At 33.9% G+C, this 23046-nt stretch overlaps 1 non-coding gene across 1 annotated transcript; it reads left to right on the top strand.

Annotated features, from left to right (window-relative positions):
* Nucleotides 1–21775: 21775 nt before the first annotated feature.
* Nucleotides 21776–21879, top strand: LOC127539545 (U6 spliceosomal RNA). The gene has a single exon (XR_007947973.1). It is a non-coding gene; the product is annotated as a U6 spliceosomal RNA (small nuclear RNA).
* The last annotated feature ends 1167 nt before the right edge of the window (nt 21880–23046 follow it).

Raw genomic sequence — 23046 nt, 5'->3', positions numbered from 1 at the left:
TTTAGGGTCCATATACAAGGTATTCTAAAATTTTCAATATTTTAATTATGAAAAAAATTCAATATTTCAGTAATCCATATTGATCATTGCTTAATTACTAATAATAATAATAAATAATTGACTTTGCATTTAAATAACATTCTATTCCATGAATTAAAAATACTTTTAGTAGTTCCTTAATATCCCTATGAAATAAGAATGAGGTACTGATATCTTCAATTTGTTGAAGTCTAACATGGGATCAGCTAGATTTCAGGCTTCTATTTCCCAGTACTATGCTTTTAAATATATATATATATATATATATATATATATCATTGCTACATTACATTGAAGCTCTCAACTGTGGTCAAACTTTTCCTTTCACTACTTTCACTAATTATTTTCAAAATGTAAGTGATCCTAAATAGACAGAGCCTTCGTTTTTTGGTCAGAATTGAAACCCAAATGATTTCTATGTATTTGGGGAAAGGTTGTGCCTATTTTCCAATAGAGAAAATTTCATTTTCTTTCCTAAGCTTAACAAGTTAAACCTTGGAAGATTTCTCCACTCCAAATATTCTGATTCCCTCCCATGTTAAAATGAAACCTACATCATATTCATTTTATTAATCAAAACTAAAATTCAACCTTTGTTAACTTTATATTTTCATCCTTGGGACCAAGAGACTATCTTTTGTAAACCTTTAAAGTAAAAATGTCATCAATCAAAGACTTGGATTGGTTATGAAGGTCCCACAAGACAGAATATTTAGAAAGTGAAGCACCAGCCTCACTTGTGCAAATAGATATAGGAAAGACCATGTACATATAATGCAGATAATCAGGGGAGGCCTCTCCCCCATTTTATTCTGACTGGGATGTTTCACAAGGAGTTAAGTATGGATCCTGGCCATTTCTAGCTACACATACCTTCTAGCTGGGACATTTTCCATGGAGTTAAGCATGCATCTTGAATAACTCTGGAGGGCATATGATTAGATCATGATAGGACCACTATTTCTGTTGACACATATACTCTGATTTCTTACTAGTATACTTTCATATATGGTCAAAAGTTATTAATTATTTTTTGGTCCCTGAGTTTGAGGGAAAGAGGTAGAAAAGGAGAAGAGAAAAAGAGAAAGAAACAACCAGTCACTTAGTTTTAAAAGGAAAAGCATTTTCTACTATTACTGCCTCTTCTCATCCATCCAATCTATCAGGACTCTTCCTGATCTCTCTCTCACACCAATGAAAAAGGGAGGGAAATGTAATATTCTTCTCTAAAATATAATGTTCTCTGGGAGCAGGTTTCTTGTGAGGCTTCTGGGAGCAGCCTTCCTTTCAGTTCAATAATCACAAGTGTAGACAAGGATTTAAAGTCCAATCCTTTGTTTCCTTCAGTCTTGTCTTTTTTCCTGGGCCCAGTTAGCTTTCTTAGAGGCCTATCTCTCTCCTTGGTTCCAAGAGCTCCTACTTTGCCTCTGCCAGCTTCTGCCTCTAGTTTCCTCCGAATGAGCTTCTAGTGGGCTTGTCCTCTAGTGAGCTTGTACTTTAGTGGGCTTCTGGGTCTGGCCCTGAGAGCTTCTTGCTTATATGATGTGCACTGAGTATACGCCAATCATTACATCACCAGGAAACCATTATTTGTTGTAGGATTAAATCAATGCTAAATTAGATTTAACCATTTTCTCCTCAATTTCACTTAGTACCTTGTTTCAAGTTCTGACCCATAACTTCTTCTTGTAGGATCAGATCAATCATACTGAACCATGCTAAATTAGTTAATTATTGTCTCTATCAATTCCACTGTCTTAGCACCTTGTAAAAATCCTAACAGGGAATATTGCACATCCCTATTTCAGAATCCCTCCTCCCAACTACAGTGATTATTGAATGCTTCCTCAATGCTCTCTGAAAAGTCAATGGCCAGAGATCACAATGTTTGAGTTCTTGAATTGGTTGGATGAATAGGTTGCTGGTGTAGAGGATATGTAGATCATATATTTCCAGTTCTTTGGTGATTTTTATCAAGAGAAATATCACCTGGGGCAGCTAGGTGGCTCAATGAGTAGAGCACCAGCCCTGAAGTCAGGAGGACCTGAGTTCAAATATGGTCTCAGACACTTAACACTTCCTAGCTGTGTGACCCTGGGCAAGTCACTTAACCCCAGTTGCCTCAGAAAAAAAAAAAGAGAGAGAGAAATATCACCTATGACTTTCTGATACAACAGGAAAGGATGGTTTAGAGTATGATTATCAAAGGACTAATGCCTATGAAAGAAATGGACATTAAACTTTTCCAAGTGAATAGGGATTGGCATATGACAACATTTTATAGTTTCACCTATCAATAATTGAGCAGTTAGGATAGTCTCTTGATAGCTTAAAGGTTGCTTGATACCTTGGTCAAGAAAATAGAGATGAAGATGATGGAAAAAAGGAGGAAACAAAAATTCAGATCATCTCTGAAAGTATTAATTATTGAGACTAAGAAAAAAATTACTTTGGTTCAAATAGACCTTGTTTATAGAAGATGAACTAAGTAAGGGACCAGAGCTATCTCTCCTGAGGGAAAAACCAACATTTATAGAATATGGCCAAAGAAGTCAGGATGTCTCTGCTATAGATCTGAGTTAATGGTTTTAAAGGTGCTATTAACCTTCTAAAGTGGAATCTAGACTGAGTTTGTTAGAAACCAAATGCTACTGGATTACCATTAGAAAACCAATACAGGGTTAAAAGTGAGGGTCATTCTAAACCCTAACGATTATATACACAATCCCAATATTTCCTGAGTCATTTCCCCTTGAATTTGTAGGATCCAGTACATAAGCAATAGTCCCAATTTAAAATGTGTCTTGTGCTGGACAGAGGATACAAAGTAATATTTATGCTCAAGTCTTTTTGAGAACATAACATCTCTAAAACTCTGTAGAATCAAGCCCTCTAAGTCAGATGTACTATCCCATATTTGGGTTATATCAGAGTGAGCTTGGAATCCTCTACTAAAGTCATCAATATCAACAAGAAGTAGATATCATAACCTTGGTACGTCCAGAGGAAGTACATATTTTTTAGGCTCAACTCAAGATTCTTTAAAATATTGTCAGAATATTGTAGGCAGGGAGCTGGTGTTTTTTACTTGAACACTCAATAGAACCAGAGAAATTTGACTTTAGAGAGTCTGCAGTGCTTGAAGAATAGAAAGATCACCTGAAGAATAAAGAGCAAGAATTATAGTAAATTCTTAGTTCACTTATTGTGTTGATTGTGTATGGACATGGGATGGTAAAATCCACTCAAATATAAAATCCTCTGTTTGGCTTTGAATGCTTTGTTAGATTTCCTACTTTTCCAGTATACTTATATTTTATTTCCCTCAGTGTACTCTACAATTCTGGGACACTAACCTTCTTGCTGTCCTTCAAAGACAGCTAAATAGGACTATGGATGGAATATTGAACCTGGAGTCAAAAAGAACAAGGTCAAATCTTGGGACAAAAGAGCAACTCTAGGCCAATCACTTAGCTTCTTAACTTAAATACTTACTTTTCCTAGTCTGTAAAATGGGAATAAGAATAGCATCTACCTCCCAGACAAAAGCTATTGTTGCAAGGACAAATCACAATTGTAAGGCACCTTGCAAACCTGTGTGCTAAAAATGCTTCGCTTTTATTGTTGGAACATAGTGTTCCATCTATTGAATCACTGCTTTCATTGGCTGTCTACTTTGCCTGGAATACTCTAACTTCACTTCTCTGACACTCCTGGTTCCTTCAAGACTCAGTTCAAATCCCACCTTCGTCAAGAGGTCTTTTAAAGTTACCCTGGGCAAAAACATATTTCTGATGCCTTCCTTCTAAGACTATCTCCCACTTATGGTGTATATATCTTGTATGTCCATAGTTGGTTTGCATCTTGTCTCCACCTTTAGGATATGAGTTCCTTAAGGACAAGGAGAGTGTTTTTGCCTTTGTATCACCAGTGCTTAAACAGCATCTAGCCCATTGCTCAGTCATTCAGTTGAGTCAAATTCTTCATGACTCTATAGATTTTCTTGGCAAAGATACTAGAGTGGTTTACCATTTCCTTTTCCAGCCTCTATACTTCCAGCCTGAATGAAATAGGGAGATCCACATTACAGATAAAAGGAAGGAAGGAAGGAAGGAAGAGAGGGAGGGAGGGAGGAAGGGAGGAAGGCAAGGAGGGAGAAAGGAAGGAAGGGAGGGAGGAAGAGAGAGAGAGGAAAAGAGAAAGAAGGAGAGAGAGAAAAAGAAAGAGAGAATTAACTCTGTCCTAACTCCTAAAATCCTGAAATTTTGAAGTAAATTCCATGACTACATGGAGGTATTTGCTTTGGCAGGAATCAAATCTAGAAATATACCTTGCTACCCTCAGGGGAACACATGGTCAGAGTGCTTTTATCATCCACCAATAAACATAGGAGGAGACCCTCAGGCTTTAGTAGAAAAGCTTGGATCAACCATTTTGAAATATCAGCATGTGACATTTCTAGTTCATGCATATAAAGTCATCAAGAACAAGGCCATAGGCTTTACTCTGTATCTGCTAACATTTGGAGGAAAAAAAACAAACAAACATATTTGTCTATTTGACTTAAAGGCATTTCAGAAGATAGAGAGAATGGGAAGATACACAAAAATACATCTCTCAAATAAAAGGTCAGTTGAAAGAACTATACTATTTACCTGTGGTCTTAGTTCAAGAGAATTCAGAGAAAAATCATCCATGTATTTGGTACTATATCTATGCTGTGGTCACCAATTTATGAATGTTTATAATGTGTGTTTACAGATGTATCTGTATAATTGGTGATATTTACAATGACAGCAAAGTTTTTACTTGGTTGGAAGATAAAAAGGGTATTTCCATAGTATTTAATTTCTTACATTTCTAGGAATCAGTGAGTCCATAGTCATCATAAGGAGATTCTGAAAGGTGAAAAGCTTAAAAAGCAGAATGCTAGCCATTTGGAGGTGAAACATAAGAGGCAGGGAGCTATCAAGTTATCAGGAAAGAGGCAAGGTACAATCAAAAATAGAGAAGACAGTTACATATAATAGTATGATCATCATGTACTTCAATTCCAATATTTCAAATGAACCATGATTAGTGTTGCAATGACAGCCTTCTATCATTTTTCAGTCAACATCAAAGTTCATTCTAAGAGAGTTTTTCCCCCTACAAAAGCAGCAGAGCCAAGTAAGATGCATAATTCTTGGCTCAAACACTACATAGTGGATCATAAATTACTAGCAAAATATTTTACCATTTTCTTCTCCAACACAAAGCTGATCCTACTTTCCATCATGCAGGTTATCACATATCAACTACCAAAAAATATGAACCCCAATGATCCCTATAAATATAGACCAACTAAATGTTTATACTATCCTGATTGATAACAATCTCATTAGACCACTATTTCAGAAAAACTCCAACCATGCTTCACTTTATAATCTACTCCCTGATCATCTCCTTTCCACACAATCCCACCAATACCTTTGTACCTTTCTCCATCTCTAGCTCCCACTCCCTATGCATGATGTCTCCCCCAGTAGAGTATAAATGTTTTGAGGTTAGGTACTGTCTTTGTTTTTTTATCTATAGCCCCAGAAGCATCTGCAACTTTTATCACCAAAAAAACAAACAAACAAACACACAAAAAAAACCTATAAAAAAGAAAATAATATATTGACTGCAGGGCAAAAAAAAGGTGTTATAGAAATTTCCAAGGATATAAAAAACTTATTTTTTATTCAGTAATTATTGAATAAGATAGCTGAAAGCACCATAACTGCCCTTATTAATTCTTGCAAAACTTTGATTCAATTCCATATTAATGATTAAAATGTGCATTGCAAAAAAAAAATGTAAAATAGACCTAAATATAGTGAAAACCTTAGGATATTTAAAATTCACATAGAAAACTATTTTGTAATTAAGGCATACTACTATTATAATATTAATTCAAAACATGGTATTTTTCAAGAGACAGATTAAGTCTATTAAGGTCCTTCTCAGCTTTAAATCCATTAACATTTCTCTGAAATAGAACTGCTTTGATTACTTGCTTTCCAAATTAAATAAACAGTTTTATAAAATTAAAGAAATTAGGGGCAGCTAGGTAGCGCAGTAGATAGAGACCAACCTGAAGTCAAGAGGACCTGAGTTCAAATGTGACCTAAAACACTTAACACTTCCTAGCTATGTGACCCTAGGCAAGTCACTTAACACCAATTGCCTCAGCAAAAAAATAAATAAATAAAAATAAAAAATCAAGAAAATTTTTGGAACAAGTAGAATACTTCATTAAGGAATAATAAAAGCTAATTATAGATACAATACCATTAGAATGAACATAGAATGTAACTAAAAGATGTTTATGATGGCAATTTAAAACTAGGTCATCACTACCACAACTAAGAGAGCTATCCTTAAGGAACATAAACTTAGTAATCGATGAAGATTAATTATATAAGGACATGGTAGAAACTGTGAAATACATCACAGAAAGTTGCAAAATTTTAACAGCTATTGAGTATTTCAGAATACAAAACTTGGTAATATCAAAAACTCACTTTCTTTAATGGAAAGAAAACAAATTCCCATAGTTTAAATTCAGAATTCAAAATATCCTAAAGAACTCAGGTAATTAACTATATTGAAACTAGATAATTATTATAGATTGAACCACTGCCATCAATTGTAATAGACATAATTTTAATATTGATCCAAAAATTGATCTATATAATATTGATCTATAACAACTGAAGAACAACAGTTTCAATAGATGTTGCCATATCAAATTCCCAAAATCTATAAGATGAATGCAACTAAAAGCTTTCAAAACATAGAGACCAAGTAGAAGTCAAAATCATGTGTGAGCAGATGAAACACATATAATCTCCATCATTCTGTTTGTACCAAAGATGCTTTCAATGACCCTACAAAAGATAAACTTTTATACTAATACTTTGATTCAACTATAAAAAACGTCATTCTATTGACTTGCACAACCATCTATAGAACATTAGGCATTAAAAGAATAACAGTAGAATAGTGGCTTGTCCCATTACGAATTTTTTTTTAATGCCACTGAACAAAGTAAGACAAACTTATTTTGTATTATAAAGAGGTAGCTAGGTTACACAATGGATAGAGCTCTTGATCTAGAGTCAGGAAGACCTGGGTTCAAATTTGACTTTTGATCTTTACTAGCCATGTGACCCAGGACAAGTCATTTAGCCCCAGTTTGTCTCCCTTTCCACAACTGTAAAATGGGGATAATTGCAACACCTGTATCTTAGGGATGTTGTTAGGATCAAATGAGACAATATTTATAAAACACTTAGTAAAATACCTAGCACATAGTGGGCACTATATAAATGCTTATTTCCTTTCTTCATAATGACCATAATATTACGCCTACTATGCATATCTATCTATCTGTCTATCTATCTTTTTTTATTTTCTTGCTGAGGTATTTGGAGTTAAGTGACTTGCCCAGAGTCACATAACCAGAAAGTGTTAAATGTCTGAGGTCAGATTTGAACTCAGGTCCTCCTGACTTCACAATTGGTAGCTACCCCTACTACCATGAATATCTCAACTGTCCGTTGGATATCCTACAATTCTGTTTCCCTGGAGATTATTCAGATTCTATTTGTGATGTATTTAGATTCTATCTGTGATGTTTGTCCAAGATATACATATCTCTATTTCCCAGCCAACTACATGTCATAATCTGAATAATTTAAACAATCTCAATCCTATATTGTTGACTTAACTGGACTTTTTTGTATAATCATGTAGAGCTCTGCAATGTCCAAAGTTTGATAACAATACAAGAAATCTGGAACAGGAGATGATACCAAACAATTGAAAAAATCAAAGACATTTCTTTTTTTATTAAAGCTTTATATTTTCAAAACAAATGCCCAATTCTCCCTGTGCAACAAGAGAACTGTTCAGTTCTGCACACATATGTTGTATCTAGGATATACTGTAACCTATTTAACATGTATAGGACTGCTTGCCATTTGGGGGAGGAGGTGGAGGGAGAGAGGGAAAAAATTGGAACAGAAGTGAGTGCAAAGGATAATGTTGTAAAAAATTATCCTGGCATGAGTTCTATCAATAAAAAGTTATTTTTTTAAAAGTCTTTTTAAAAATTCATGGGTAATTTTCAACACTGACCCTTGCAAAACCTTGTGTTTCAAATTTATCCCCTTTCCCCCATCCCTTCCTGCAGATGGCAAGCAATCTAACATATGTTAAACATGTTAAAAATATGTTGAATCCAATATACATATATACATATTTATAAAATCATCATGCTGCACAAGAAAAATCATATCAAAAAGGGAAAAAAATGAGAAAGAAAACAAAATGCACATAAACAACAATAAAAAGAGTGAAAATGCTATGTTGTGAGCCACATTCAGTTCCCATAGTCCTCTCTCTATGTGTAGATAGCTTTATTCATCACAAGATCATTAGAACTGGGCTCAGGAGATCACTATATACCTCAACAACGATAATGTTTGAGGATGTATTCTGATGGAAGTGGATCTTCGATAAAGAGAGCTAATTCAGTTTCAATTGAGCAAGGATGGACAGAAGCAGCTACACCCAAAGAAAGAACATTGGAAAATGAATATAAAGCTTGCATTTTTGTTTTTCTTCCCGGGTTATTTATACCTTCTGATTCCAATTCTCCCTGTGCAACAAGAAAACTGTTCAGTTCTGCACACATATATTGTATCTAGGACTGCTTGCCATCTGGGGGAGGGGGTGAAGGAAGGGAGGGGGAAAATCGGAACAGAAGTAAGTGCAAGGGATAATGCTGTAAAAAATTACCCAGGCATGGGTTCTATCAATAAAAAGTTATTAAAAAAAAAAAAAAAAGGAACTGGGCTCAATTATTTCATTGTTGAAAAGAGCCACATCCATCAGAATTAATCCTCATATAGTCTTGTTGTTGCCAGGTATAATGATCTCCTGGTCATGCTCATTTCACTCAGCATCAGTTCATGTAAGTCTCTCCAGGCCTCTCTGAAATCATCCTGCTGATCATTTCTTATAGAACAATATATTCCATAACATTCATATACCATAACTTATTCAGCCATTCTCTAGTTGATGGGCATCCATTCGTTTCCAGTTTGTTGCCACTACAAAAAGGGCTGCCACAAACATTTATCAAAGACATTTCTACTCCTAAAAAAAGGCATTCAAGAAAATAATGAATTTATTGATCTATTTCATCTCTCCAAGATCTTTACATGAATAATTTACCCATGTGTGAGGAATATCTTTGACAAGAAAGAAAAGAATAGTTTTACAGTCAACTAAACTTGAAAGAGGAAGAAAATATGAAATATCATTATGTTGTGATTATTATATAAGATTAATTTAGACCAAGCTATAGCTTTAAAAGTTCTCTTCCAAAAGAGTATCTACAACATATATGTTAAGATCATTTTTAAAAAGTAATTGATTAATGAAACAAGAGAAATAACAATAACCTCCTCTGGTTATTAATATCAAGTAAAGCATGTGTAATGAGGGGACTGGCCAATAAAGAGGCAGTCCTTAGAACATGCTTAGATTTGTCTTTCCTGGTGAATAAAGCATGTAAAAATATTCCTTGCCTAGTTCTAGATCCATTTCCTAGATATGAGTAGTTGAGAGGATAGGTGGAGAATAGTGTAAAAATTGCTCTAATTAGCTGTGGAGATGAAAAAACTAATGACTCAAGAGGTACTGAATTAGGTCTAAATTTACACACAGAAGGGATAATATTGATCTCTCAATCTCCTTTTCCCTCGTGGTTAATAACTATTATAATTTGTCAGTTGGGAAAGTGTCAGCAAGCTGTGTTCTCTCACCCAGATCCTTCTATTTGTGAGCACATTATGCCTTTGTTTCTTTCATAATTATTTTTTCCTCATCTTAAGCAAGCAAGAAACCAGAGAAAGAACTGACCATATTATAATCTTATGAGTTTTGGTGGCTGTTCTGACGCATCAGAAACTGTATTGACAAATAAAATCAATAGCAGATTTTACCAGAGATAGTACCAATGGTCAACAATAAAAGAGCCTCCATATGAATGAGGGAAGAAAGATAGCTAGAAAGCAGCAGCTTCGGGCATTCAGACCTTTTACAGTAGAGAAAAGTTCAATATTAACTTTTTAAAAGGCAAGAAAGCTTGCCTTTTAGCTCTTAAAGCTATAGTTTAAGAGGAACTTTATGAGGCCTCTATAAATGGAAAAAGGACTTCTAGGTTTCGGAGGTACCCCTTAGCCAAATGTATTATCTATATGTGTAGTTCACTACTTCTGTACATTAGTTTGAGCCCACTCTCCCCAGAGATTTTTTGTGTACATAGGAAGAAAGCATCCTTAGATTGGAGAGAATGTTTTATAACAATTGTTCTTGCTATATATTTTGAGTAAATAAATTTTCTAAAAGCTAATAGAATTTGACTAGTTGATTGATAATAGGGAGCACAGCAGATAGGGCCTTGAGAGTAGAAACCCCAATCCCTGAGGGTTACACTGAGGGGAGACATAGTCATTGCCTTTTGAGGACTCAATCATGAGTTCAAGTACCCAGTTAGAGAATTGGATATTTTGGATTAGAGAGTAGAAATAAACAAAAAGACATAAAGGCTCACCAAAAATATTTAATTCTATCTTCAGATGTGTCCATCACAGAGACCAAATATAAGAAGAATTTTTTATAGCTAATGATAAATTCTAAATGCTGCTATTTACAATTAACATATTTATTGAGTTGAATTTGCTGGAAAATAAGTCATTATCCATTTTTATCCTCCATATGCAAAAGGCTTCTCAGAAAGTTATTACCTTGATTTAGTAAAGGGAAAAACAACAGTGAAAGAAGCAGTCAACATTTTCAAAGAATTTACTATTCTATAGCCATTCCTAAAATGCTGGAGTTGTTCCATATACCTTATGGGTATAAGAATGGGGAGAGAGGAGAGCTATAGTAGTTTTCATACTGATAGCTCTCTCTTTGTACCATCCTCCACATTCATCTCTCCCTTCTTACCATACTACTATTACCAACTAAAAAAACAAAAAAACAAAAAACAACTTCAGGAAAACCCAATGACTTTATTTTTAGCAAAATTTCTGTCGAGGGACCCTCTTTGAACATCTGGATGCTACAATCTGGAAATCACACTTCATGGGAACAACAAAGTAAGGTTTCATTTTGGCAAGGAAATGAAGCAGAGATATTCCCCTAAACAACCTCATTGGTATTATACCTATGTGTTAGAAGCAAGGTGTTCACAGACACTGGCAGTATTTTTGGACCTCAGTAAGATTGCTCAATATGATACCTTTTCTTTCTCTATATAAGGAAGTGTGGACAGTGTGGGTGAAAGTGTGGTCTTTGGAGGATTCAGCTTCTGTATTTCCTGACTTTTGTTTGTTACAGTGCTGTCTCCTGTATTACTGGATTTCTCTAGAGTGTGGAGAGGTTAAGTGAAGAATACAAACATTTACAGGAATCAGTCACCCATCTTCTGCTGAGCACCACCTTGAGTTCATTGTGGGCAAGAGAATCAATTTTAAAACATCTATTGAGTGTTTACTATGTGTTCAGCACTGTGCTAAGAACTAGAAAAGAGTGATTATGGAAAATAAAAATAACTTAATAGTTATTGATCATATATCTAATATCTTCAATAAATTGACATAGAAGACAAAATGTATCAAAACAAATATTTCTTATTTTTTTCATATGTAATCTCTTCCCTAAACCCTTACTTTCTACCCCAATGAAGATGTATAATATGGGGAGTAGAAGGAAGCAATAAAATTCCACTGCTGATTGGAAAGTGTATAAAAAAGAAATTATAATACATGGTCACAAAGAAGAAGCAGTCAAGGTCAAGAACAAAATGAAAGAGACCTAAGTAGAATGTTGTCACTGCCAGCTTAAGTCCATCTCTTATTCTACAAATATTGAACTAGCTATGGCAAGAGAAGATCAGAGATGTTTGCCAGCAACAAGATACCAAACATATAAGAATTAGCTTTGAGTCAAATACCAGATTCAGAATTTCTGAATTTCCCCTAATTACCAGCCCTGCTACATGCAAGTTGAATACTATTTGGGCAGTGGGTTGTGTTTTTTGCATTCTTTAGTATATAGATCATGACTCCATAATGTACAAAGAGCTAAATATGACCTTCAAACATTTTGTGATCTTAGACAAGTTACTTAACTACTTTTTCCTTCTTTTCCTCATCTGTTAAGTGGAAATAACTATGTCACCCAGCTCCTAAGTTTGTGAGGATCAAATGAAATTACAATTGTAAAGGCTTACCACAGGGGCTGATACATAATAATTGCTATATAAATATTAGTGCTTAGCTATTATTTTGCCCTCTTGAAGACATTGTAGCCAGGACAGGAGTAATCAACCAAGTCATGTCTTTCCTAGAACAAGTGGGTTTTGAGTGATCTATTTACTGACTGAAGTAGCCTAGTTCTGAAACAGACTACCCAGTTGTTCAATTATATAATAAGTTTTTTTCTTAATGTAATGTTTCATTGCTTCTATTTTTCTATGCTCAGAGTAAAGTATAAAATATTTTATCATGCTTGTCCATTCCTGTGGGGAAGGAAGTCTGCACCTGCTCTGTGGCTTTAGTCTTAGAGAGCTATCCGGGGCAGCCTGGGTCATAAAGCCATGTGTCAAGGACAACAAATGATTGAGGTCTTCTAGATTCAAGGTCTATTCTCTATCTATGATGCCTCCATCATGTTCTAGCTTCTAGTTCTGTGTCCAAGTTTCTCCTCTGAGGATTATTTAATTACTGCATTTTACCTTCATTTCTGGTTCTATTTTTTACTATTAATGCAACACAGGGCAAGTCATTTAATCTCTAGAATGACTTAAGCCCCGGTTTCCTTATGAAATGAACGAGTTCCTGACAAGGTGATCTTGAGGCGTCTTTATAGATCTAATATCATAGTCTACTGTATTAAGGACTAGCACTCCCTTAGATTTCTCTATCATGTTCCCAAGAGCCACGTCATTCTGTAAGATTGCATCAGTGTCTCATCAGTACCCTCTGATTGGAGAGAGTGGAGCAAAGAGTTCTTCCCAAAGCTTCCATTCAAGGAGGGTATCCATGGCAGCTATTACTTTATTTCCCATCCAGCTTCACTTCTTTGGACCCCTTCATCATGCCTTTGTACCAGGTACTTTATCCTACCCCATCCATGCCAATTCCTTTTTCAGCTTCTTTTTGTTTTGTTTCCCCCTTCATCCCTATTCACTTATAAACAATTTGAAGGCAAGAACTATCATTGCATTTTGTACTTGTATCCTCCTATCTTAGTTCCCAGAAAAAAAGCAAATAAATAATTTACAACTTACATCAATCCCACTTCTTCTATTTTTGCCTCTGTGACTGGGACAAGGTGAGGAGTGGGGGGCAGTGCGCATATTGAGTCTCATTTTCCTCATTGGTAAAATAAGGAGATTAAATTAGATGAACTTTTCAGTCCTTTCCACTACTAAATACTAAAGTTCCAGGATAATTAAAATATATGTAAACTAATTTATCAACAAGAAGTCCTGTATTACAATTTCCTTTTCTTTTTAATTTTATCAAAGTATTTATTTACAAAACATATGCATGGGTAATTTTTCAACACTGACCCTCACAAAATCTTCTGTTCCAAATTTTCCCCTCCTTCCCCCCACCTCTTACCCTAAATGGCAGGTAGTCCAATATATGTTAAATTCAACATATGTATACAAATTTATACAGTTACCTTATAATTTCTTTTTAATTATTTCCCCAATCACATGTGAAAACAATTTTTAATATTTTTTTAAGTTTGACTTCTAAAATTCTATCCTTCCCTCTTTCTCCTGCCCCTCCCTGATTATGGTATGCAATCTGATATAAATTGTGTATCTATTGCAATAATTCCTAAACAATAATTTTAGTATAATAATTATAGTTTAATTGTTGAAATAAGTGATCTAACAGTCTCATTACTCTATGATATTTGCAACGGCTAGTTTTCTTCCATCATTCAATTCTAGATCAGAATCATTGTCAATCTGTAGGACTTATACAAGTGCTATATATTGATTAATTAACTGCTTTAGTGGACTGCCCCTCTAAATGTATGTCATAATCTGGAAAACACATCTTCAAATCTCTAAGTGTGCAGTTATAATGAACTTTTTTGAAAAACTGTAGATCTAATTGAAGAAGCCCCATAATATTCTGGATCATTATATAATTATCACAATGTCATCTACAAATAGGTTTTTTGGACAATCTCATTATCTTTATGGAATTCATCATTTATTTGAATTCTAAGCAGGAATCACTGAATGAATGAAGTATTTATTAAGTGCTTACTTAATAATACTATGCACTATGAAGAAAAATAGAGAAGTCAGACATTCTCTCCTCTTAAGGAGCTCACATTTTAATGGTGGACTCCAAATGGAATCACAAAGAATCAGACATGACTGAAAGATAGAATGAATATAATAATAATCAAAGGTTAATTATGCAAAGTTATTTCCATAATCTATATCTCACTATTTAGAACCCCAAGCTCTAGACCCACATATACCAGAACCAATCCTGGAGCATACGTTAGGGAATAACTGTAACTCTTTGACTTACTATGCCCCTCCCTAGAGTTTACTTTGAAAATATTTTCATTTATAGGTGTAGGTAAAAGGTGGGATGTCTCCCAGATTTCATAAAAGTACTCACATATCAGGTGCAAGTTGGCTTTTATTTTAACCCACAGAAAATTCAAAAAAATACAAAAACTCATAGGTTATCCCAAGTTTAGGGATTATTATTTGAAATTATTTTGAAAAAATAGAGAATGTCCTAACGTATCTCTTTCAAGAGACAAAGATGTCCACATAGCCCACGATGCCAGAAAGAACAATGACAAAGGATTAAAATTATGACATGAAGAAGCAAAATACCAAGACTTTGCATACTGCTATTACTGTTAGTTATTTGATTAATGTATTTCTGGAAGATATCAGATATAAAAAGCAATTGACCTGAAAACCAAGTCTGAATAATTTAAGATCAATTATCAGACATCCAAGAAAAATAGTAAAAAGCAAATGTAAGCAATCATAAGGGATTAAATTGCTTACATTCTAATAATGTGAGATGCTACATGTGTCCTGTCAGAAACCTATCATCATCAGAGTTCATAGATAAATTCTAACTGGACAAAGTATTTAGAAGTAATGTCATACTTTAATCATCTTTAAAGAAGAATGAAAAGAGGGGGGAAGATGAATATCTTCTGAGGGATTGGGAGGAGAGGAAAAATAAAAGATCAGAGAAATGATGTGACACTATTGGAAAGCTCAGATACAAGTATATAAACAAAGAAATGAGAGAAGTGAATGAAACTTGAACCTCATTTTTATCTGAATTGATTACAGAAATGCATTTCACTCAACAAAGAAACAATGAGAGAAAGAAAGGAAGCTGAGAGGTAAGAAGAAAATTAGCTTAAAGATCAGATTATTATAAATCAAAACAAAGGATATACAAAAATATAACAAGTCTGTATGAGGTGGTTTAAAAAATGGAAAATTAGGAGGGTTCAAATCAGTTGGGCAATGACGAAATAAATTATGGTATATAAATGTAATAAAATGTGATTATGCTGTAAGAAACCAAAAAGAGGATATTTTCAGAGAAACTTAGGAAAACTTGCATAAATTGATTCAGAGTGGAGAAAAAAGAACCAGGAGAACAGTCTATACAATTGTAATAATATTTTAAAAACAAAAAACTTGGAAAAACTTAGAAAATTTGATCAATACTATAATTCATTAAAAAAAATGTTCTATCATATTCTTATAGGGAACAGATAGAATCAGGGTATAAATGATGACATGATTTTTTTATGATCAATACAGGATTTTTTTTTGCTAAACTATATATATATATATATATATATATGTATATATGTATATACATATATATAATGGGAATTTTGTTGTTTTGGGGTTTTTTTCCTCAATTAAAGTAGAAGAAAATGACAGAGAGAGAAAGTGGATCTTCTATGAAAAATATAATTTAATTTAAAATATTAAGATAATAGAAGAATCACTGAATACCAATACTTCTATCTTCTCTACCTTGTCCAGGATGTGTAATCCCTAAGAGAGAAGCACAACAGGAAAAAAAAAATCTAGAAGATCTACAAAGTAATAACACAGAAACTGCTTAGAAGAGACTCAAATAGATATTTTTAAACTTAAATTTCATGAAGAATATGGAGAATAAGAAAGGAATAAATAAGCATAAAGGCCATAAATCAGAGAATAAAAGTCTAGAGTTGACATAAAGAGAATTAAAAGAGTGAAAGGAAAAAAATATTTTTTAGAAAAAGGCACAGAAAAATTTTTAAAAATCACAAACTAGTTAAAGGAGAGAAGAAAAAGAGGTATTTTATTTGACTAGTTAACCAGGAGAAATAAAAGAGAAGAATAATATTTAATTAGATGTTAGATATTAGATAAATATTAGATATTAGATAAACTAGATAAAAATGAATTAGTTAAGTGAAATTCCAAAACTAGGAAAGGGGTGACAAAGTGGGTAGTATTACTGATGAGTGGAAAAAAACAGAGAGAACTGAATTTCCTTAAAGTAGATTAAGTAAAACCAGCTAAAAAGATTTTTTAAAAAACTTTTTTCACAGATGAAAAGGAATTTTTTAAAACTCATAATTCAGAAAAGAAATAGAGATAATTGGAAAAAAAGTAAACATATTTCATAACTTTAAATTTAAATGGATTAAAAATCCCATACACTTTTTTAAAGTGACAAATTGGATAAGAAAACAATGCCAGAAACATCAATGACAAAGAATTAAAACTATTACATGAAGAAGCAAGGTACATAGACTTTTCATACTTTGTACAATGTGTTACTTACAACAAATGTACCTAAGAAGAAAAGAAAAAGAAATATATAGAATAAAATGACTAGAACAAAATTCACTATTCATCAGTGAATCCAAAAAAGCAAGAGTTGTAATCATGCTATAAGACAAACAAAAACAAAAATTCACAGCAGAAAAAGGAGGTGAACAAGGAAACTACATAGACAAAAAACTAATAAGTATGGTAAATCTATATATAATAAAATTAATTTGGGAAAACAAAAGCTCTAGAATATTGAGGTAAATAATCAAAAGGATATGAATAAAGAATGAATAACACTTACATACCCCAAATGATAGTATAAATCAAATTTGATATTGCTTTTAAAAAAATAAAGAGGTAAAGCAAGAAAAAGGCCTAGACAAGGAAGAATCAGAAACAAAGGAATTCAACATCCCAGTGTTTGATAAACCAGAAAACATCAATTACTTAGGAAAGAATATATTATATGGAAAAAACTATTGGGAAAACTGGAAATCAGTTTGGTAGAAATTATTAGGCTTAGACCAGCATGTTACATCATATTCCACAATAAATTCTAAAGGGAAATGTTTCTAATATTAAATATGATACCATAAAAAATTATACGAGAAGCAGACCATATATATTTCTCTTATAGCTTTGAATAGAAAATATATCTTTAACCAAACAAGGAATAAAGCAATTTCAAAATATAAAATAGATCATTTTGATTGTACAAAACTAAACATCTAAAGGGACAAAAATTTGGAACATAAGATTTTGCAAAGGTGAATGTCGAAAATTATCTTTACATGTATTTGGAAAAAGAAAATATTATTTTAAAAAAAAAGAAAAAAGAAAAAAATGATCAAGAGGCTGATTTCAGAAAAGCCTGGAAAGCTTTACATGAACTGATGTTGAATGAAGTGAGCAGAACCAAGAGAATATTGTACACAGTGGCAACAGGATTATGTTATGAGCAATGTGATGGGCTTGGCACTTTTTTAACAATGAGGCAAGTCAAGGCAATTCCTATAGATTTGGGATGGAAAACACCATCTGCATGCAGAAAAAGAACTATAGACACTGAATGTGAACCAAAGTAGAGTATTTTCACATTTTTGTTATTTGCTTTTTTTTCTCATGCTTTTTCCCTAAGAAAGGAAGAGGTCAGTTGAGAAAGAAATCTTTATATTAAATATCTTAGATAAGGTTTGCTATCAGAGATTAAGAAACAAAAGATATATAAGACCAATAGCTATTTTTCAATAGATAAGTGGTTAAAATATATGAATAATTATCAAAAGAGTGGCTAAATAGTCATAACCACATGAAAGAATGCTCCAAAACCATTAATAATAAGAGAAATGAAAATCAAAGCAACCTTAAGATTTTATTTCATATCCTACAAACTGGCAAATGTGACAAAAGATGGGAATAGTAATTGTTGGAGGAGTTAAAGGAAAATAAAAACACTAATGCATGTGGATGATAGAGCTGTGATTGATAACTATGGGAGAAGGGCTAATTTGCAATTATACAAATAAAGTAACTAAAATGCCTATCCCTTCGACCCAGAGATTTCATTACTAAAAAGTCATCAATTAGAAAAGAGTCCTTATACACACCAAAATATTTAAAGTTCTTTTTTTTTATGGTGCAAAGAATTGGGGGGAAGGGGGGAGTAAAGATCCATCAATGGAGAAGTGTGTTTTAAAAGTTCTTATTTTGTTTTCTGGAAGTCTTGGAGCAGCCTTTGTTTGAGCAGAGTAATCACCACATGAATAGCCAGGTGTTAAAGTCCAAAAGTCTTTATTGTCTCCTTTGCCTGATGCTCAGATAACTTTCTTAGAGGCCTTTCAGAGTCTTGGTTTCAATGGAGAAGCTAAGGAAGCCAGGCCAGTCACCACATGGCTAATGAAGATGGAAATGAATTTCTCTCTCCTTGACTCTGAGAGCTTGACCTCCTGCCTCCAGTCCACTTATCTTCCCTGGCTCTGAATCTGAGTCCCTTGGCTGAGTTTGTCTCAACTTATATGCTCTACCCTGAGTATAAACCAATCATTATATCACTAGGAAACCATTATTTGTTGTAAGAGTAACTCAATCATACTGAACTATTAAGCATATTAAGCACCATGCTAAACTAGACAACCATTGTATTTATCAATTCCACTGACTTAGCACCTTGTAAGAATCTTTGTTTCAAGGCAGAGTTATGGCCCATAACATCTCTCGCTTTCTTTTGCTTTAGAACATAGGTGGTCATACCCTCCCTGACTTTTCAAGTTGGTGAGAACTCCAAAAAGGATGTGATCATGACCTCCCTCACATCTCAGGAAGGCAGATAAAAATGCCAAAGGAAATGGGGCATCAAACCAGATTAGCAGGTTTCTAAAGGGTCTCACTTGAAACAGATATACATAAATCCATCAATTTGGGAGTTATTACACAAGCACATAGCAATATAGCACAGGCTAGTAGTGATGTAACAAACAACATGAATCAACATGAGGAATTATACATGTCCTTAAGTCCTAGAACTAGTCCAAAACCAATCTATTGTCCATTACTTCACATATGTAGGGAATCCAATAATTCCTGCAAGTTTTGAAGTCTTGCATCAGTCTTATCAACAATTTTTCACCTTAGGGAATCTAATGATTCCTGCAGATTTTGAAGTCCCGTATCACTCTTATCATGTCTCAGAGAATCCAATAATTCCTGCTGGTTTTGAAGTTCTGCAACAGTCTCATTATCAGCCATGTTCTTTCAGTGTCAGCTGTTTCTTAGGTCTTCTCCTTTGTTTCTAAGTTTTTCTCTTTTTCTGTCTCTCTGCAATGGACAAGGCGAATATAGCTCATTGGCATTCATCTGATTCCTTCTCCATCTATAGAGATACAAGCAAACCCTCTCCCCCAAGCAGTTAACCTATCTAGTCCCTTCCATTTATCACTTTCTGGATCTCTCCACATTACCTGGAATTATATTGGAGCTACTCGCACTGGACACTGTTCTTCTGTTGGGTTAAAAAGTCTGTATTCTCCCCAATTGTAATCTGTTCCTCTCATCTGATTGCTTCTCTGCTGATTGATCATGTAATCCCTTTTTCCCATCTGATTGCTTTTCTGCTGATTGATCATATCAGAGTCCTGGACTTCTGAAGACTCTCTGGGTATAACCTTGGCTACCATCACACCCCACCTGTTTTTTTGTTTGAAGTCTTGGAGGTGGACCCTGCCTCTCATTTTCCTGGATCATTCTACATTCTACATTGGGTTTTGAGTCTTGTTCTCCCACTCTGTTTTCTCACTCTATCTCTATGCCAACATTGAGCTTTCAGATGCCCTATTTTACCACACTAAAAGCATTGATGAGTATGTCTGGAAGTCCCTTGCTAAGAGGGACCCTGTCTTCCCATGTTCTGCATCATATCCTAGGTATGAAAGGCATTTGTGCCCACTATGGCAGAGTCTTATGATCTCCTCTAAAGGAGCATCTTTGTATAGTCCCCATATAATTCTTCTACAAACCTCATTAGCATTTTCTTTAGTGAGTTGCTTCATCATTATTGCTGTAGCTGCATTTTCTCCAATAGTTCTTGGGACAGCTGTCTGCAGACATCCCACAAAATACTAATTTAGCCCTTTACAAAGTTTCCTTCTTATCTATTTTTGTACTTACCCTAATTTCTGGGTCACAGATATAGATTCTTAGTCCCACATTCAGACACCAAAAAGTAATGTTCTCATTTCGTTTTCTGGAGGTCTTGAGAGCAGTCTTCTTTTCAGCAGAGTAATCACCACAAGCATTAGCCAGGTGTTAAAGTCCAAATCCTTTATTATCTCCTTCACAATCTCATTTCCTTGCTTTCCAGCTAGCTTTGTTGAGAGCCTTTCAGACCAGCTTTGGTATCAGTGGGGGAAGTGTAGGAAGCCAGCCACCATGATGGTGTGAGAAGAAGTGAATGAATCTGGCTCTGAGTTTCTCAGTCTCCCAGGAGAGCCATCAAGAGCCTGATCAAAAATGGAATGAATCTCTCTCCTTGACTCCAAGAGCTTGAGCCCCTGCCTCCAGTCCTTTGTCTTCTCTGATTCTTTTGGGCCTTCTCAGTGGAAAAATGAAGGAAAACAGGCCTGCCACCACAGTGATGTGAGATGGAATGAATCTGTCTCTGCATATTCCCCTGACTTATATGTTCTATTCTAAGTATAAACCAATCATTATATCACTAGGAAACCATTATTTGTTGTAAGATTAAATCAATCATACTGAACTTGGAGAACTATTAATCACTATGCTAAACTAGACAATCATTGTCTTTATCAATTCCACTGACTTAGCATCTTGTAAGAATCCTTGTTTCAGGTTCAGAGTTCTGGTCCATAACTGTGTTATATATAAATGTAATGATATATTATTATCACAGTACAGGAAATTATAATTGTGATAGATTAGTACAAAGAGGAATGGAAGGATTTCTATGATCTGATAACCATATAATCAAAGCCAAGAAAACAAAACATGATGAAAACAACACTGGAAATGGAAGGAAAACCATAAACTAATCAAAAGTGAGTCTTGCAAAATTACAAAGGACACACTTGGCTCTGAGAAAGAGGTATGAGAAAATATTTCCACCTCTATCCCTTTCAGTTGGAAACGTGCCACAGTTGTGATACATTGCACACATTCAGGTTTTTTCAATGTATTCATCAGTTTTAATCATTTTTTCTCTTCCTTGTGTCCCTTGAAGCATTATTACATTGGATGGTTCTTTACAAAAGGAGAATAGTCGTTTCAGCAGCACATATATTAAAATTAGAACAATACAGAAAAGATTAGCATGGCATTTGTGCAAGGATGACATACAAATTCATGAAGCTTTTCATATTTTTAAAAGAAAATAGAGAAAAAATAGAAGAAATAAATAATGAGAGAAATTTTAATAATGCAAAAAAACAATAAAAATTAATTTTTAAAAACCATTGGTCATCTCCAAAACAATAATTTTTAAAAGGCTTCTTCATTCTATTTCAAGAAGTTATCCATAATAGATCTATTTAGAACTAGTGTCCTATAAAGACAGAAAGAATCTACGTCATTTCTTGTTATTAATTCCAAAAGGAAAAGTTTCAAGATTGTCAGTCAAAATCCAGAGCTTCCATTTCCAAGAAAAAAATACTAAAACCATTCAGAAAAAAAGTGCAAGTACTAAGACACTGCAGTCAGGATCACATAAGACCTAAAAGTATCTGTTATAAATGAAAGTAGATCTTGAAATATATTTCAAAAGATAAAGAGAAGCTTCTAACCAGAATAAATAATTCTGAAAAGCTTAATGTATTCCTAATCAATCTTTAATGGAGTAGAAGATTTTCAAGCATTTCTGATGAAAAGATCGGGACTGAGTAGAAACTCTAAAATATAATCATGGAAGTCCAGAAAAACCTAGAAATGTAAACTTATAGAGAAATTGGAGTGAGGTATATGATAAGGTAGTACTGACATTACAACAGAAAAAAATGAAACAAGTGTTCCTTCCTAATTTAATGTCTTTAAAGAGGATTGAAAAAATCAGATTTAAAAAGCAGAGGTCCTGGGGAGGAATAGATTGGTTTTGTTCCAAGAGTTTAAAGAAAGGTGAGAAGTGAAGTTAAAAGCAATATATTAGTATAGAAAGGAAAAAGAAGGGGATGAAATTTGCAATTTTTCATAAGTGAAGTGCATAAAAAGAAGTATATATATATATATATGTACATGCACTCAGGAGTGGGTCCAGCTGGGGCCCAGCTAGCTTTCTTGAGAGCCTTTCAGGAGTGGGATATATATATATATATATCAAACAACAATATAATAAGCAGGGATAGGAAGGTAACAGTCACAAACAAAATAAACTTCCTGGTTCTGAAAAGAGGAATAGAAAAGATTTAGAAGGACACACTAGGAGGATAGAAGAAAAGAAAGAATTTCCTATCTTAGATGGGCTCTTAGACAATTGAGGGATGGCTATAAATATGATAAATAAATGAAATGGAATATTATTGCTCCACTTAAAAAATGGT

Source organism: Antechinus flavipes, chromosome 5 (genome assembly GCF_016432865.1).
Source record: "Antechinus flavipes isolate AdamAnt ecotype Samford, QLD, Australia chromosome 5, AdamAnt_v2, whole genome shotgun sequence".
In the NCBI taxonomy this organism is placed as follows: Eukaryota; Metazoa; Chordata; class Mammalia; order Dasyuromorphia; family Dasyuridae; genus Antechinus; species Antechinus flavipes.
The sequence above is the reverse complement of the archived record's forward strand: the minus strand, read 5'-3'. Positions and strand labels throughout refer to the sequence as shown.